The following is a 19,062-nucleotide window of genomic DNA, read 5'->3' as shown; positions in this document are numbered from 1 at the left end:
TGCAATGCAGAGAGAATCTCACATTACCTCATTTAGTGTTCATGACAGCCCCATGGGGAAAGCATCACAATTTCCATATTTCATAGGTGAGACCATGGGGGGCTTCATTGTGCCCCATCAGAGAGGGACTCACTGCAGTGCAGTTTCCCTAAGCAATGGTGACCCCATGCAAAGTTTACCCGCCTTATTGCAATGCCTTGATTCATATGCCTCTCTGTCCTCCATGCAGCGTCGGTTATGACAAGGTGTAGCTCCCAATTCTGTCCGCCTTCTGTAGTCAATCAGTTCTTGGGACCATGGTCAAGTGCTGAAACCATCTTTCGTAGGAAATGGTGATGGGAAATTGATATCCCCTCTTCCCATCAGTATAACCACAACATTTATCTCCCCAAATCTCTTTCCTTTGCTCTGATTACATAGAGGCAGGTCTGCAAGTCCCTTGGTGTTGAGGTGGTGGAGATAGCAGGGTGGGGAGGGGTGAGAGTGGGTGATGTTATCTGTGTGGCTTTCACCTTCCCGTTCCTCAGTCTCCTTTCTGTATGATGGAAGAATAACAGTACTTACCTTTAGACTGTTTTGAAAAGCAAATGAGATAGTTTACATGGTAGGAGTGCTATTATCTCCGTGTTCCAGATGGAGAAACTGACACCCAGATGAGTTAGATAACTGCCCAAGGTCACATATCTAAGTAGTCTCAAAATTGATGCTCTAAGCCATTCTCCTATGGTGGGACTTCTCAGCCTTTTTCATATCTTGGCACATGGAAAATTATGTTACTCATGCGACATGGGGGGAGAATGAATGGGACAGCTCAAGCCTTGAGGTAATTGGTCTGTGGGGCTCTGACCACCCCAAGCTCCTGGGCAACTGGTATTCTGCTGTACTGGAACAGAGAATTGGAGCTGCTACCCAGGCCAAGGATGTTAGTAAGTAAGTCTTCCTGGAGAAAATGAGGACTTATCTGGAAAGTTTAGTAAAATTTAGTAGTGAAGGGAAGGGGTGATAGTGGGTGAGAGGGACTGTATAATTTTCTCTTCTGAAAAATGGAGACCACAAGAATATCTATGTCACACGGTACTTAAAAACTAAATGATGGGAGGTACAAGGAAAAACTTTTGTAAAATGTGATAATTTTAGCTTAAAGAAAAAGAATAAAATACCTGAAATCATAAGAATGAGTTAGGCATAGTGGTTATAGAGATGGAATGTTTCTACTAACCATTGACTTGGGGAAAGTTATTGTTTAATAGGACAGACCTCCCTCCCTTTCTTCCTTCATCTTAAACCAAATAAAATGGACTTTAGCTTCCTCCAAGGTTTGTTATAAGGTTGAACCTATTTTCATTACGTAACTAGAGCAAGTGGAAATAAGACCAAGAATCCTATAAACCCAAGTAGTCCGGCGTTATCTGAGGAAATGGCATGCCAGGCTGTTTCTGTAACATGGGTGTCTCTGGTAAGAATTTGCTCTGACAGGCAAGGCAGTCAGGCACAAGCTGGACCCAGAAACAAAGTTTGGTCAGTGGAGGGGAGCGACCATCAGCCAGGTTGTCTCCTCCCAGGGCCTGATGTCCTGTGTTGACATTTTCTTTCCTGAGTTTACTGTAAAATTCAAGTAACTTGCACAAATGCATCAATATTTTAAAAGCTACCAATCCTACATATGAAAAGAGAAGGCCTATGATCTTTAGTAATCTTTACTATAGCACATATTCATTATTTATGAGCCCTCAAAGGAGAAATTCCCACTTTCTAGAAGTCTAAGTGCTATACTATGGTGGCTTTGGGATAGTTAACCACCATACAATTGCTTTGTAAAACCATCACCGAGTGACTTCAGCAGGTTAACTCTAAAAGTCATCATGGCTTTTTGTCTTTCATTATCTGGACCAAGCTAAAGGATAGAATTTTCTCTGATGTGACATTCTTGTAGTCAGTTTTAACCAGATACCCTCCTTGAAATTTGATTCTGATGTTGTAATGCTCATTATTTCTTGGTAAAGATGACTCATTCTTTGCGGCTGAATGCAAATGTCACCTCCTCTGTGAACCAGTCCCAACACTTTGAGCAGGGTTAATTGCTCCCATGGAACTTGGTATATACCTCTATTATGGCATCATTACAACACAGTGTCTTAGCTATTCTTGTGTTTGTTTACCCAATAAACTATGTGCTCCTTGGGGATACGGGTGGTGTAAGGATGGTTCTTGGTCTAGGAGGCACTTATTTGATGATTGTAGAATTAAAGAGTATATCTGTCATGGACAGAGGAGCCTGGTGGGCTGCCGTCTATGGGGTCGCACAGAGTCGGACACGACTGAAGTGAATTAGCAGCAGCAGCTGTCATGGAGATGTTTAAAATATAGATAAATTTGTGCACTTCTACAAACTCAGAAAAAAAATGTTCAAGAGACTGTTGCTATCCAGATATAGAACTGGAAAAAAAAAAAACAACCCTCAAGAGTTTTAGGAAGTTGTCATCTTAAAATCTCACTGACTGGAGAGATTCAAGAAAGGTCAACAATATGTCAAGATGAATGAGTGAATTAATGAATGAGTGAAGCTTTTTGTGTTATTTAGTGTGTGTTTGATTTATGCCTATATTTAAAGCTAGAAGCCAGGGAAAAGGAAAGGGACAGGTTTGATATTTATTGGTTGACCTCTGACCACTAGGTTGTATATTACATGATTCGTATGATGTGATTTTCCTTTGGGTACAACTCCCCTGTTGGTTGGGTCATATTAGCTTCTTTTGTCAAATGGGAAAACTGAATTTTGCAGGTTCAATAATGTGAACAGCCACTCCATCTAGTAAGTGACAAAGCCAGAATCCAAACCCAAGTCTCAAAAAAGTTCTTGTTTTTATTGTTCAGTGGCTAAGTTGTATCTGACTTTTTGGAACCCCATGAACTGCAGCAGGCCAGGCTTCCCTGTCTTTCACTATCACTCAGAGTTTGCTGAAACTCAAAAAGTTCTTAGTGTATGTCCTTGTTGTTGCTGTTTAGTTGCTAAGTTGTGTCTGACTTCTTTGTGACCCCATGGATTGTAGCCTGCCAGGCTCCCCTGTCCATGGGATTTTCCAGGCAGGAATACTGGAGTGAGTTGCCATTTCCTTCTCCGGGGGATCTTCCCGACCCAGGGATCAAACCCACGTCTCCTGTTTGGCAGGCGGATTCTTTACTACTGAGCCACTAGGGGCGCCCAGTGTATGTCTATATATGTTAAAAAAAGGGGGTGGGGGAAACTCAGCAGTTATTATGATAATTTAGGACAGCCCTCACGTCGTAGCCTACACTTTTGCCCCTAAGGAAAAGGTGTGTCAGGTGGCGCTTGAAGTGGGCAACATGTGTGATGTTTCAGGAAGTGACTCAGAGTCAGAAACCTGGGTAGAGAGCCTAGCTCTCTTACTTTCTGGTGCTGTGTGTGTGTGTGTGTGTGTGTCTGTGCTGGTCGCTCAGTTGTGTCCGACTCTTTGCGACTCCATGGACTGTAGCCCACCGGGCTCCTCTGTCCATGGGGATTCTCCAGGCAAGAATACTGCAGTGGGTTGCCATTATCTTCTCCAGGGGATCGTCCCTATCCAGGGATTGAGCCCAGGTCTCCCACATTGCAGGCTCAATGTTGAGCTCCCTGGGAAGCCCTTACCAGTTGAGCTCCCTGGGAAGCCCCTTCTAGTACTGTGGACCTCGGCAGGTTATTTAACATCCGTGAGCCTCAGTTTCTCGAGCTGTAAGATGTAAAAGCACAGTGCTGGTCACATTTGTATCTCACAACGTGTGAGAATGAAATGAGAGAATGCATTCAGCACTCAGCCAAGGGTTTGGCACACACTAATGCTCAATGCACTCTTGGCATAATTACTCAAATGCGCTCTGTTTCTTGCCCGAAGTCAGTAGAGACAATTGCCCATCTTCCTACTTTCTTAATGTTCAGCAGTTGCAATCGTAGAGTAAGTGGAAGAGAAGTCCTTTGCTCTGTGACCCGCAGTCAGAAAGTGGGGTTTGGAATCATTTGATAGGAGTTTGGCTCTGAATTGTGGTTTTGATGAGAAACTCAGTTTCTCTGGACTCAGTTTTCTTGTCTGTAAAGTGGCGATCAGAACTGCATCTATCTTACAGAGTTCTTGCCAGGCTTCCTTGACAAGTGGTAAGATAAGGAGCACATGAAAGGGCGCCTAACCTGGTCTGAGAAGACGGAGGAGAGTCTTCTTGAAGGCAGTGGAGTCCCTGTGGATCCAAGTGCAAAAAGAGAGGAGCCTTGTAGACTAGGACACACTTATACCAGTAGTAATTATGCTATCATTTTAATAACATATGTAACTGACATTTAAACTTCTTTCAGACTACATTTTCCACTCTACTGGTTTCACTTTCTGACGTAACCTTTGAATGTCATTAAATTTTTTTTTCTTTTTTTAAAAAAATTTTTCTTTCTTTCTTTCTTTTTTTTTTTTTTTTAATAATAATCAAAAGAGGGAAAACCTTAACCCAACTGCACAGCAAAACAGGTTAAAACAATTAAAAAAATTCACTTCGGAGCAAACCAGATCTGGATAGATTGCTCTAGAGAGCTGTTTCCTGCATGGTTTTTCTCCCCAGTCGTTGTCCACAGAACTCTGAGAAGACGTAGGAATATGCAGGCGCAGACTCAAGGCCCGGCTTCATCTCCAACATTGTGGAAAGGGACTGTACATCACCGGGCAGAGCCCTGTGTTCCCGTACGCCACCTGGACAGAGCCTGGGGAGAGTGACCTCCCGGGGTATCCACGTTGGTCTGAATGTCATTAAATTTTTAAGGGGAGGAATACTGTGATTTTTTTTTGGGGGGGGGGGGCTGTTGTTGGACTGCAATTATCTCTACAATTTGGTTTATCATTTTTCTGAAGGTGTTTCTAGTACAAGTTTATTATTTTGCAGTGTTATCAGCTCAATTATCAGCTGTGTAATACAAGAATCTGAATAAATATGGACCATGTAATTCTTTGTGGCCTTCATACTGAATGGGAGAGAGAGAGAAAATACACATACCTTAGATTTGATCCTGAGTTATTCCTTGGGTGTCAATAAGACACTGAAGAGCGTATCACATTAATTTACCAGGTCACTAGGGTTTTCATTAGACTGCTGGACTATAAGTAACTCCCCAACAGTGGAGCGGAAATGATGTAACATTCCTTCTCTCCCCCAGGAGGGCTTAGCTACCAGAGAGCAACACTCATTTGCAAGTGTCTGGCTGTTGTGTGTTGGTACTGTGCATAAGGTCAAGTTTTGGATTAACCTTTGAGTTGAAAAGAAAATAACAAACCAACAAGGGTGTCTTCCTGAACATTTTGCTTCCTAGGGAAAACTATTTTATGTGGAATTTACCTAGTATACCACATAAAAATTTTTAGCATGGACTATCTAGCACAGTGTATAAATTTATTTCCCTTGAGTTGCTTAAATGTCATCATGTTTGGTACAAAATTGGAAATACCTTGTTCTGCAAATATCCTTGCCAGTGCTTCTCTGTCACGGTTTTATATACAGTGGTGCCATCTGCATAGGAAAGGATAATTGAGTAACTACCTAGTGAATACAAACACAGAGCCAACCACAAGAGATGATTCAGAAAGCTTTTATTCTGTTTTGTTATCTTTTAAAGTCAGCTTATCTGTCCAAAGAATTTAGAAAATTTCCTCTACTGTTTCCAACTGATTTTGTCTGAACTGTTTCTGTGAGATCCACTGAACAGGTTATCCTGGGATAAAGTAGATTTGTTGGAAGAATAAGTTGGAACAAACTGCTGCTTTGTGGATCTTACAAGTTTTTACTAGACTGTAAGCTTCCTGAGGGCACAGACTGTATTGCATTTTCCTTCTAATCGCTTCTGGGTCAGGAATATAGGGTGTGTGTGTGTGTGCTTAGTCATTTCAGTCATGTTTGCCTCTTTGTGACCCCATGGACTGTAGCACCCCAGGCTCCGCTGTCCAGGGGATTCTCCAGGCAAGAATACTGGAGTGGTTGCCATGCCCTCCTCCAGGGCAGGAATGTAATAGGCATCCTCTAAATAGTTATTGAATTAATTTAAATTCAGTTTATTGTAAAAGTCACTTCTGGGCCTCCTAAAAGTCAGATAGTGGTTGAAAAGCATATTCTTGGAAGTTCTTTTCTTTTTTTAAAAAAATTAAATCTGGTTTTCATATCCTAAAACCAGATGGGATCCATGTATGTTGTGGAAACATGGGTGTATATTTGTGATATAAAATTAAGGTTTGTGATAAGGAAAGCAGCAGAAAAATGGTTTACATTTGGTAAATGTGGTTAAAACGACCTGTTTGGTCTAACAGAATCCATATATATTAAGAGGTTTTGAAAACTGTTCTCATGGCTTTGGTAGATTATAGTGTTTACTTTCCTTTTCTCTTTTGACAGTTTTATTATTAAGTCAGCCTGAAAATGAGGCAAGGAGATACATGTGTGTGTAAACAAGAGATCAGTGAAATTTCACACTGATGAGTTCTGCTTAGTGTGATGAATTATAATGGCTATTAATTGAGAGCCTCATATGTGTAATAAGTCCTTAAATCAATAACATATTTCATGCATGCAAAAACCCTATGACTTAATCATTATTTCCATTTTTAAAGATTAATAAGTTGAGTTCAGAGATGTTTAATAACTTGCTCGAATTCACACAGTAAATGGCAAAGCTGAGATTCAAACCCCAAACTCCCTGACTAGTAAACTGATATTCTTCCTACGTATTGTGTTCAATGCAGGAGGCACCCATGCATGGTGATTCTTAACAGTGTCAAAACATCTTTTTCTTTTGGGACACCACTTGCCTGTAATTATTACCTTTAGAGTCTTTCTTTGAGCCTTAAGGCCAGATGAACTCTCTGTTTGTGTAGCACAATAAGATATTACAATCTCACCTTCCAGTACTGGCATCATTTCCAGGAAAGTCAGTAATTGGACAGAATTGAGTCACCTTGAATAAAAGAAAAAAAGTGAAGTGAGAGGGTGTTTAATGCTTTGTCTTTTTTTTTTTAATGCAACTAATTAAGCAATTTGAATTCTGAGTAGAAAGAAACAAATGAAAATGCTATTTCACTTTTCAAACTATATTGAATTACTATACTAGAATTTTTACCTTCAGGCAGTAATGAACCAGCAGGATGGAAGAGCTGCAGGTGGAAGAGGTTGAGAAGGATTCTGTGTTTTATCAGTTGATATGGGAGCCAAGGTGGTGTTTTGACTGGGGAGGGAATGACGACATAAGAAAAGCATTAGCTAGTTTCTAGTTGGTCTCCTTTTCTATGCACACAAAATAAAGCCGAATTTAACATGATTTTTCAAAAACTGAAAAATCATTTAAATATCTGGCTTTGGGTTCACATGCTGTTCTACTCAAAAGCATGCAAAATAGCAAAACCAGGTCTGCTGAGATGGGCATCCAAATACTTTAAGTTTCTTTTTACATTCTGTGCTAAGTATAGTGGTAAACCAAAGGAGTTCCCATCTTCATGGAGCTTATAGTCTAGATAAAAAAGACTTAGGTTTATATAACAGTATGTGAGGTCTTTCAAAGAGGCATCAGTCAAAGAAAATTCAGGAACTCAGCAGGAGAAAAATAGCTTGCAAAAGTCCCCTGGAGACTTTTGCCCAAGGCAGGGAGTGTTCAGAGGGACTGTGGGAAGACAAGATAATGGAGAGGAAAAATAAGGGCTCCCAGTGAAGTTTACAACTAGTTAGAGGTAATAACATCAGTAGGAGACTGCAGTGCTCCAGTTGGGGCTGTTGGTGTTATTAAACAATAAAGAATGCCTGGGCATTAAAGACTCTGGTTGGAATGGGTACCTTAGTGGTTTAATGCAAACTACCTTTTATTCAGGGGTGACTTGAGGCTGTGAACTTGTTACATCTACTTTCTGTGAAGAGGCTTTCATAATAGTTAAAATACACATATATTTTATTTATGTACCTTGAGGTGAAAGTAAGATGAAATGAACCATTGTAAAGTGAACATTTTCAGTGGCATTTAGTATTTGTCCAATGATGTGCCATCATCACCTCTGTTCTGTACTGTTTTCATCACTCTAGGAGGCAACCTCATACATATTAAGTGATTATTTGTCACTGTCCCTTCTCACTGCCTCTGATCACTACCAATCTTTGATCTGTCTCTATGAATTTACTTATTCTGGATATTTGTTAGAAATGGGATTATAAAATATATAATCTTTTCTGTGGCTTTTTTTCACTTGAAACTGAAAGTGTTTGTCAATCAGTCATGTTTGACTCTTTGTGTGTGACCCCATGGACTATAGCCCTCCAGGCTCCTCTGTCCATATGATTCTCCAGGCAAGAATACTAGAGTGGGTTGCCATTCCCTTCTCCCAGGGATCTTCCCAACCCAGGCATCGAGCCCAGGTCTCCTGCATTGCAGGCAGATTCTTTACCATCTGAGCCACCAGGGAAGAGGCACCTTTTTTTTTTTTTTAAATTTAGCATAATGTTATTCGAGTTTCATCCATGTTGCAGCATGTATCAGTACTTCTTTTCATGGCTGAGTAATATTCCATTAACATATATATCACACATTAATAGATGTTTGGGCTGCTTTTACATTTTAGTTGTTGTAAGAGTGCTTCTGTGAACAGGTGTCCATTTGAGCTGCTTAACAAAATAGCACAGACTGGATAGCTTATAACAACGGAAATTTATCGCCCTTACTGGTGGAGCTCTGGGCCAGGGTGCCAGCATGGCTGGGTGAGCACCCTTTTTTTGTGTCATTGACTTCTTGTTGCATCCTCACATGGTAGAAGGGGCTAGGGAGCTCTTTGGAATCTCTTTGATAAGAACACTAATCTCAGTCATGAGGGCTCCACACATATCTCCTAAAGGTCCCACCTTCTAACATCGTTACATTGGGTGTTGGGATTCCAACATGTGATTTTGGGGAACGTAAATAGTCAGGCCATACCAGGCCAAAGAAGTGTGTACCTGGACTTGTTTGAACACCTATTTTCAGTTCTTTTGAGGGTATACATAGGAGTAGAATTACTGGGTCATTTGATAATTCTATGTTTAATTTTTTCTGGAACCACCAAATTGTTTTCCAAAGGAGCTGAACCATTTTACATTCCCACCAGCAATGTAGAAGGTTCCAGATGGTTCACAGCCTTGCCAACATTTGTTATTTCTGTGTTTTTTAAAAAATTTTTATTATAGCTACCCTAATGGGTATGAAGTGGTACTTCATTGTGGTTTTGATCTACGTTTTCTTAATGATAGCATCTTTCTGTATGCTTGTTGACCATCGATATAGCTTCATAGGAGAAGATATATAAACCTTTTAACTGGGTTGTTTTGTTGTTTTCATTGTTTAGCTGGCATACTAATTTTTGAGCCATGCACTCCTGCTGTTTCATGGTGCAAATCCAATACTCACAGAAGTCTTAAATGTGGAGTGTGGCTGGGAGAAGAGGAAGCAAAGAGCCCAGAAGAGGTGGGTCTTGGCACGTGGCTGAAAGGGCGCTGATACACAGCTTTATCTTCCTCAACGACTTGTAAGTCTGATAACTCAGAAGAGGAAGTGATAGCTTTGGTATGGCACTTAGCTGGAGATCCCTCTCTGGAATCTGTGACTTCAACTTTATTCTCACTGCTACTGTATAGCTCAATAATAAAGGGCTACCATTTTTTAGTGTACTTCACACACATTATCTGAAACTTCATAGCCATGCCTCATTGGTGTTGTTATCCTAATTTTACAGATTAGAAGCACTGAGGCTTGGGGAGATTGACTAACTGGTTCAAAATCACAGCTTGAAGGAGGCTGAATGAGTAGGGATTCCATTCTCACAGATCCATGTCCTCTCCCATTACTCCATGAATGAGTTATCTCCTGCTTATATTATTGTTTTAGTTTCCCAACCTTTTCCATTTCTTTAGCATTACTTTCCTCAATTGAGTCTCCACACTGCTGACATTGGGTTTTTTTTTTTTCTAAAATGTAATTCTAAATTTTCTAAAACGTGGTTCTTGTCATGCTGTGCTGTGCTGTCCTTAGTCACTCAGTCGTGTTTGCAAATCAGTCTTTGTGACCTCAAGGACTGAAGCACGCCAGGCATGTCTGTCCATGGGGATCCTCCAGGCAAGAATACTAGAGTGGGTTGCCATGCCCTCCTCCATGGGATCTTCTCAGCCCAGGGATTGAACCGGGGTCTCCTGCATTGCAGGCGGATTCTTTACCAGCTGATACCAGGGAAGCCCAATTCTTACCATGCCACATGCTTAATGTCTTTAGAGGCTTGTCATTCTTCAAGATCCCTGTCTTACCTTTCAAGTTACCATCTCTTGCTTTCCTCATCTGTACCCTACCTTATAGTCATGTCAAAGTACTCCCAATTTCTGGAATGTGTCAAGCTGTTTCATAATTTTGTGCTCAAAAGAGAGTTGTTTCTTTCTGGAATGTTTTAAAGACTCCCCTTGCCTCCAGTACCACCTTATGAACTTTTCTTTATGCTGTAAAATGCACAAATATTGGCAAATGAGGTGGTCAGGAGAAGGAGAGCAAGCTGTCATTATTTACATACCTCACCCTGACTACCTGGAATAGCCAAGAGAATCAACTGGAAAACTAACAAGGCATCTTAGTAGTCAGAGTCAAGATTAAAAAAAAAACACAAGACAACAGATCTCCCAATCTCTAGCAGAAACCGGTTAGAAAATGTAATGGCAAAAAGGATCTGATTCAATGAAGCAGAAAAAATTATAAAATACCTAGAAACAGACTTAATAAAATATGTAAATTCATATTTTTAAAAAGTTATAAACTGTTACTGAAGGATAGAAAAATAACGCCTGAATCCATGAAAATACACTCCATGTTTCTACACAGAAAGTTTAAGGTGTGGTTATGAGCCTGAGGTCTGGTGGTGTGAGTTTGAATGCCATCTCCACCAATTCCTTCCTGGTCAAATCAGGAAAGTTGCCTGACTCTTCTAAGGCTTAACTTCCCTGTTTGTAAAAGGAGAGTAAGAATATTAGTTAGCTCATGTATCAAGTATGAGAATCAAGTAAAATGATCTGACTCAATTAAATGATCTGTTTAGAGCATTCAGCCCAGTGCCAGGCACATAGTAAATACTTAATAGGTTATCTGTTATGCTAAAGCTGCCAATTATCTTTAAGATACTCTGTGCATTTAATGCAACTCCAGTTGGGCATTTATTTCTGTGTATGATTTGCAGTTTTACTGAGAGTTAATCTTTAGAGGGTATTTTTTGTTTATTTTCTTTTGTATTTTTGGAGTCATGTGTCTTCTAAATTGTGGATAAGTCTCAACAGAGGTGTTTTGGTTTTGCATTTGCTTTTGCTGGCTTTTGCTGGAGAGACATATATATGTCTCTCTCCCTCCCCTTTTCATTCTTTCTTTTGTTCTTTTCGTCCTCTTTCTTCCTTCTTTCCTGCTTTAAGTTCATAAAGATATTCTGCTATATGTTAAATCCTATAGGTTTTATTGTTTTACTTTTCAGATATAGATTTATAATTCATTCGGGAGAAGATGGGGTTATAGTGGAAGTTAAGTTTTATTTGTTTTTTTTTTTCTATGAAGATTGACCCAATTGACCCAGAACTATTTCTTGAGAAGGCTGTTCTTTCTCCACTGCTCTATAATGTTGTCTTGATCATATATCCATGAATCTCTTCTGGACTGTTTGTTCCACTGAAAAATTTGCTATCCTTCGTCAGTTCCATACTGACTTAATGCTAAGTCCTGCTATCTGGTAGAGTAAGTCTTCCCACCTTCATCTTCAAGACTGTTTTGGATATTTCTGACCTTTTCCTTTCTATATAATCTTAGAATCAGCTTGTTAGTTTCCATATTAAAAAAAAAGCTGCTGAGATTGTGAATTGGAATTGCACAGAGTCTCTAGATCAATTGGAGGAAAATTGACATCTTTACATTAAGTTTTCTCGTCCTCAAACATGGTACACTTCTACATTAATTTGTATCTTCTTTATATTCTTCCAGTAATGTTTTACAGTTTTCCATGTGGAAGTTTTTATGCTATTTTTTGCCTTGGGGTTCCTACATACCTTGGTGCAGGCTTGAAGTTTCAACTTAACAAGGTGATATGTTTTTTTTCCAAGACAGGTCTTGGGCTATGGTGAGCTTACCCATGACTACTCTGGAGTTGTAGACTATGTGTTTCAGATACTTTTTCATTGACAACCATTTGATAATCATAGCTCTTGTAGGAGCTCGGTTCTTATAGGACTGAGGTCTTATCTTTTACTCCTGCTTGCATGAAAACCTCAGGCCTCTGATGCCTGGGCATCTACCTCTAACCAAGACTGACATTTCCATTCTGGCTTTGCAATCTCTCTGTGTTTCTGGCACCTTTGAGTTTCTTCACCTTTTGAGCTTAGCTATGTATTGAAAACATTATTATTATTATTATTTTGCTTTTAAAAGAAAGTATATTATGTCTGCTCCCTATCCTTGCCTGCTCCACCCACCCTATCACCAAGTCCCAGTCCCAGGTTCTGTTGAACTTGGTGTTCAACGAGTTCTGGTCCCAGGTCTGTTGAACTTCCGCGTTCCCCAGTGTGGTGGCCCTTTCTCTCTATGCCTTCTGTTTTGATCACAGTTGGCTGAGAAGTTCTAATGTTTAGAGTCAGAGAAGGAGCTTTCAATCAGGCTTAGAAGCCATACTTCTGGAAGGTTTCTGCAATGCTACTTGCAACCTTGAAAAAAGTCCATTAATAGAATAGTTAAGTAAGTGAATGAGGGAGAGCTAAATATTAAAGTATGGAAGGGTTTTCATTACTAAAGTCACGTTACTAAATAAAAAGAAAATGTTCACAATAATATACATAGCATAAAGTAATTTATGTAAGTATAATTCAAAGCAACTCTCCCTTTAAAATATTTTTATAGCAATATATTTGGAAGGCCACACCCAAAACTGTTCATAGTAGCTACTTCTAACATGAGACTAAGGTGGAGGGTAGATGGAGAAAGGAGTCTCTCATGGAGTTTTTCATCTTTGGTATTACGTGATTTGTTTGATTTCTTATTTGATCACAAGTAATACAATTTCTTTTTTTAAAATTGTTTATTTATTTGTTTGCTTCAGGTCTTTGTTGCAGGGCATGGGTTTCTCTTTAGTTGCAGCTCGGGCTTAGTTACCCCAAGATATGTGGAATCTTAGTTCTCCAACCAGAGATTGAGCCTATTTCCACTGCACTGCAAGGCAGATTCTTAATCACAGGACTACCAGGGAAGTCCTCACAATTTCTATTACCTGTATAATTTAACAGTCAACCATTTCACTTCTCCCAGCTCAGGCCCCAAGCCCTTGATGGCCTTCACAGCCTTGCCTTCTCCTCACTTGCTCGTCCGTCATCTGCGCTCCGGTCACCCGCTGTCCCTCTGTCCCTTGAGAGTGCTGTTCTCCTTTTCACCTGGGGCCTTTGCCTTTCGCTGTCTGTCAGCAGTGTTCTTCCCTCACCTCTTTGCCTAGGTCTCTACGGCCCCTCCTTTGGTCGCTCTCAACTTCTACAGCATGTCCTAAGTGCAGCCCTCCCTGGACTTCAGACCAGGTAATAGCTCCTGTTCTATGCTACCCGACCGTATTCATCTTTTACAACATTTACCACAAGTTTAATGAAATAATTGATTTTGAGAGTCATTGTATAATGCTGAACAACTCCAGTAGAACATAAGCTTCATCCTGTCAGGGACCAGGGCTGTCTCATTTGCTGATTAATTCCCAGGGCCTAACAGAGCTCCTTGGACATAGTAGGACCTTGAAACACACTTTTTGAAGGAATCAACAAGTAAGTGAATGAGACTTTTTGGAAATCTTGAGCATAGTTTCTGAATCCTTTCAATCCTTTCATGAAAACTTAGGGATCTGAGGCTCTCATGTTGGAAATATTGATTCCTTTTCTGTTCCTTTTTAGGACTGATTTGTGTATTGCAGGTAATGTTGCTCTAGTCCTTTATACTTGGAGTGCATTTTGGGAATCTCCATAAAATGCCTCCTCTAGAATTCCCAGTGCCTGTAAGTCTGTGAAGGTCCTCTGCCCATGAACAATGGAGGGACCTAAGAGACCTCTAACAATAGGAAAGTGAAAGTGAAAAGTCGCTCAGTCCTGTCCAACTCTTTGCGAACCCATGGACTGTAGCCGGCCAGGCTCCTCTGTTCATGAGATTTTCCAGGCAAGAATACTGGAGTGGGCTGCCATTTAGGAGAGGTACTTATTTCCTGGGCTGAGTGCTGCCCAAGAGACTCTCTCCTTATCTCCAGGAACTACTTCCTCTATGCTTGTCTCCTGGCTCCCACAACATCTTGTTGGCTCCCATCTGACATCTTCAACTTCAGATGCAGGCTAGTCTTTTGCTGTCTCACTGGAGTTTCTCTGTTGGACAGTTTCCTGTCCATGGATCCTTATGAGAGTATGCTGAAATTTCACTCCTAGTGTCATCAAGAGTGAAATGAACAAAATTGAACTCTAGTGAATATGCTTTAATACGTAAGAGCACAGCCAAGTAATTGCTGTGTTGAGCAAAGGAGGAAATCAGTCACCATAAAACTCATGCTGTAGGACAACTCATTTCCAAGCAAGATCATAATGGGAGTCGTCTCAACAGAATTAAACTTTTATGATTTTTTTAAAGGACCATCAGACTATGATGAACATTTCATTTCATTTAACTAAAAGGTCAGAATTTTTTGATGTTCCAGTGGTAGGGGCAATATGTTTTACATATGTTCATCAGAACTTAATGGATGACTTCCGTTATAAAAAACTTTCAGCCATGATGAAACTCCTGATGGATGATCCCTAGTGGAAAACCCTTTTTGCTGCTCACCCTATAATTGGATGTTATGGCCATCCACACAATTCTTTCTAATGATTTCTGAAAAGGAGAGGCTGCTAGCTTGGATGTTTCGTTTATTGCTTGTCAGAGGGCAATTTTTGAATGAATATCACCTTATAAGAAGCAGAACTCCTCCATTCTCGGAGAAAAGTGATGATAATTGGACTTTACATATGTTTCCCTTTTTGAGATACCACAGAATTTGTTTATGACTATCTTTAGCATGAACAGGAAACTTACAATGAAACTCAAATGGAGGGGAATCAAGTTAAAATGTTATAAAACTCATGGAAAATCTGTTCCAAATGATCCAGTGGCTTTAAAAAGTCCACTTTAAAAACATGAGAATGACGTAGCAGAGTTGTTTTGTTCAGTAGCAGGGAGGGGCACTGCTGTGCCAACCACACTTTCTGGTCCTATGACCAGCTGCTCATTTTTTGTCAGAAAAACAGCTGGGTGGGACCGCAGCTAGTCTCTGGCTGTGGGGAGAAGTTTTTCTTCTGTGAGCAACTGTCAAGTCTGTATTAGAGGCACGCCAGGAATTTTGGCTCCTTAGCAGCACCCTAACCCTAACCTTAACCTCAGCACTAAATTTGGTTTCTAAACAAGACCGTTTATGTGAGTAATCTGAGGAGACAGTGTTCCAGGGAATTCACATCACCATTTAAGAGGTCACCAAGCATTCTTCACCACTCTTAGTTCCTCTACTGGTCAGATCTGCACCATAGGGAACGCTGATCTGTTGGGATAAGCCAGGGTAGGCTGCAACAAAAAAGCCTAAGTCAGCTGGCATTGTTTTAGGTTTTGCTGGTGGATGATGAAAAAAATGTTTTCCCACGCAGGAAGTCTGTTTCTCTTTCCCTCTGATCTGGAGACAGACCATGGTGGAGATGGTGGGTGCTCCATCTACCTGGTTCCCGGAGTGAGGAGACGAGCAGTATGGCCCCCCGACCTACATTGCAGAGAAGTTTCGGTGACTGTCCATTACCAAGAGTTAGTGACATCACTGACTGATACCACATCTCCTGCAGTATTATAGATGAATAGATGCACACTCATGCAGGTGAAACAGATGGCTTAGGACTCTAGTCAAGGGCTGGGGAAACCATGTCTGAGCTCCGTTAACATGGCGGGCTGATTCATTTGTATCTGGCAGAGTCATGAAAAGTCATTGATTTCTCCATAACCTACTAAGTCTTCAGTCTGACGAGGTCATTCTGATCCCACATGACCCTCAGAATGAACTCAATCTTTTGCAAAGACAGCAAAATAACATTTTTTTTGGGGGGGGGGGTTCAGCATTACAGGTAAGGTGAACAACCATTCCCATTTGCCTGGGACTGGGGAGATTTCTCAGAACACAGGCCTATCAGTGGTAAAACCAGGCGAGTTCCAGGCTAACTGGGATGAGTAGGTCACTCTAATTACTGAGGTGATATCTCCTAGCAACAATTAAGATTCATGCAGCATAGACTCCCACTGTATGTTGCAATTTTTTCCCATCATAATATTTATTACATTGTGTTGTAAATGACCTAGACGTGCAGTATCTATCTGCGCACCAAACTCTGGGCTCCTGAGACCAAGTACTGTTTCCTTTCCACTCTATATTCCCAATATCTTGTATGGTGCCCTGCCACTTCAAAAGAGCACAATAACTATTTATTGAATGGATGAATGGACACTGTTTCTCTGTTATTTTTCATTTCCAAAACTGGTGTGTTGTGATTGGCTTTTTCTCCTTTGAAGATCAGTTCTGCCCAGATACTAATTTAACTACAAAGCAGGGTAAGACTCTTCCCTGACTGCAGCTACAAGCTTGCGTAAAGCTCTCACTGTGGCCCATAATGTGAAATTACATAAACTCAGCACTGAACTTCAGCATAAACCGATTCCTTATTAGACTGACTGAATAATTGAATCTCCTTGTTTGGCATTTGTTTAAAGACATGGGACAAATGGTGAATATTTGAAGCTGTGGAAACAGATGTTAAAAATTCGGTCTAGCTGTTTCTGGTAACTGGGACTGTTGTGACTGAAGACCCGAGCTTCCAGGTCTGTCCCCACCTTTGGAAATGCAGAACAGCATGCCCACCCCACCCCCTCAAATGCCCTCCAAACCAGAGGCAGGAGGAAAGTCTCCATGGGCACGCCTCCTGATGGACTACGTTCATGCCCAGTTAAGGGCAGCAAACTGTGGACTCAGACATGTGGTCTGGAGAACTAGAGCCAGGTCTCTTCCAGTTGAATGTTTTCATAACAGGCCTTAGAAGTGTGCTGAGAAAGAGTTTGATTGTTCTTGACTTACAGACTAAATCCTCAGACATTTTTGTTTTCATTAATTCCCCATGATGAGTGACTCCTAAGTGACTAAACTTTCCTTTTCTTTTTTGACGGTGCTGGGTCTTTGTTGTGTTGCCTGGGGCTCTTTCGTTGCAGTGTGCAGGCTTCCTCTAGATGCAGAGAGTGAGGCTACTCTTGTGGAGCTCGGGATCTGGAGTATCATGGCTTCAGAAGTTGCAGCTCATTGATTCTGTCTAGAGCATGGGCTCTCTAGCTACGGCACATGGGCTTAGTTGCCCTGTGGCACGTGGGATGTTAGTTCTCAGAACAGGAATCAAACCCATGTCCCCTGCATTGGCAGGTGGATTCTTAACCACTGAACCACCAGGGAAATCTTGACTAAGCTTTTCTGAGAAGTGATTTAAATTCTAGAAGGAGGTCCTGTGGAGTAGTGGGAAGATCACTAAACTTTGTATTAAGAGGACCTAAAAAACATATTCCCAGTTTCTTCATCTGTAAAATGTGTTTAATAATATCTACTTTTCTTACTTTATGAGATAGCTTGTGGGGTCAAAGGAGATAAAGCCAGTGAAAACAGTCTGAAGATTGTAAAATGCAGAATGAATATAAGATGTATACTTTCTATCTCTTATGAATTCGCCTGATTCTTCTATAACAAAACTTATCTAAACTTGCCTCTCTTTAATATTTCCTTTTGTAAGTCAATTATACTTCAATAAAAAACAAGGGGGAAAAAAACCCTCCCTTTTATTTATTTTTCTCATCACAGAAAGGTAATATTCTGTGCCTTGTAGGTGCGTTTTCTTTACGACAGAGGAAGACACAGGTACCATGATCTTACTTGTATATGTATGTATTAGTTCATGTCCAAGATCATGCAGCTAAGTGTTCAGTTTAAACACAAGTGTATGTATTTCACTGCCCATGAAATTTCTATCACCTTGTATTACCTTCCAGATTTTAAAGGGTTTTCCACCATTTTTAAAAATATCATGGCTTTGGTATACAAGTTCATTTTGGGCTTTATCACATTATTTTCTAGATTTTGATTATATTTCCTCATCGTTTGTCACTCCAGACTGAAATATCCTACTGCTTATTCTGGCAGTCCTTTCCTTTTCCTTGCTTTTATTTGGACCTGTCTTGAGATATAACAGCTAAAGCTGCATGTAATATTCCAGGTGCAGGCCCTCCTGGGTTGGGTACCAGGGCAAAAGAATGTTTCCAGGTATATTGCTGATGCTTGTCATGGAACTCAGGTTATCATGAGCTGTTTTGGCTGAAGTAGGGCAGTTCCAATGGAACATCCTCCAGCTACAGCCAGCAGCCATGTGGCCAGGCGTTAGGGAACACGATCTCTTAAGGTCTCTGAAGTTCTTTCATTTATTTATTCAACAGGTTTTTAAAAAGTCCAGATCTAGTGCCAATCTCTGGTCTATTTGCTGTGGGTAGGGCAGAGAATAAAACACCCCAAGTCCCTGTCTTCATGGCCCAAATCCAGCGGTGTGGAGAGACAGCTGACAGATACAGAAATGTGACGTCAGGTGATAAGCACTATGTGGAAGAGTAAAGTTGGGGGAGAGGGAAAGGGGAAGACTGGGCAGAGGGCTTTGCTTTTGACATGGGATGGTCAGTGACATCGCTGATAAGGTGACATTTGAACAGAAACTTGAAGGCAATAAAGGTTACCTCAAGGAAGAACAGTTCAGGCAGAGAGAAATTACAAAGGTCGCGGGGAAGTTTTATGCCATGTTTGAGGCATGCTGGCACAGTTGGAGCTAAGTGAGTGTGGGGAGAACTGAGGAGATGAGATGAGTTCAGAGCTTCAAGGTCAAGGTAGGGCAGATCATGCATGGTCTTATAAGTTTTGGTGA

The 19,062-nt window shown here is 40.8% G+C and overlaps 1 non-coding gene across 1 annotated transcript; it reads right to left on the bottom strand.

The window, feature by feature from the left end:
• Positions 1-4,569: 4,569 nt before the first annotated feature.
• On the bottom strand, positions 4,570-4,773 carry LOC122427858. Its single transcript, XR_006265561.1, has one exon. It is a non-coding gene; the product is annotated as a small nucleolar RNA SNORA73 family (small nucleolar RNA).
• Between the last annotated feature and the right edge of the window lie 14,289 nt (positions 4,774-19,062).

The sequence above is a fragment of the Cervus canadensis genome, chromosome 25 (assembly GCF_019320065.1).
Source record: "Cervus canadensis isolate Bull #8, Minnesota chromosome 25, ASM1932006v1, whole genome shotgun sequence".
NCBI lineage: Eukaryota > Metazoa > Chordata > Mammalia > Artiodactyla > Cervidae > Cervus > Cervus canadensis.
This window is presented reverse-complemented; position numbering and strand designations above follow the sequence as displayed.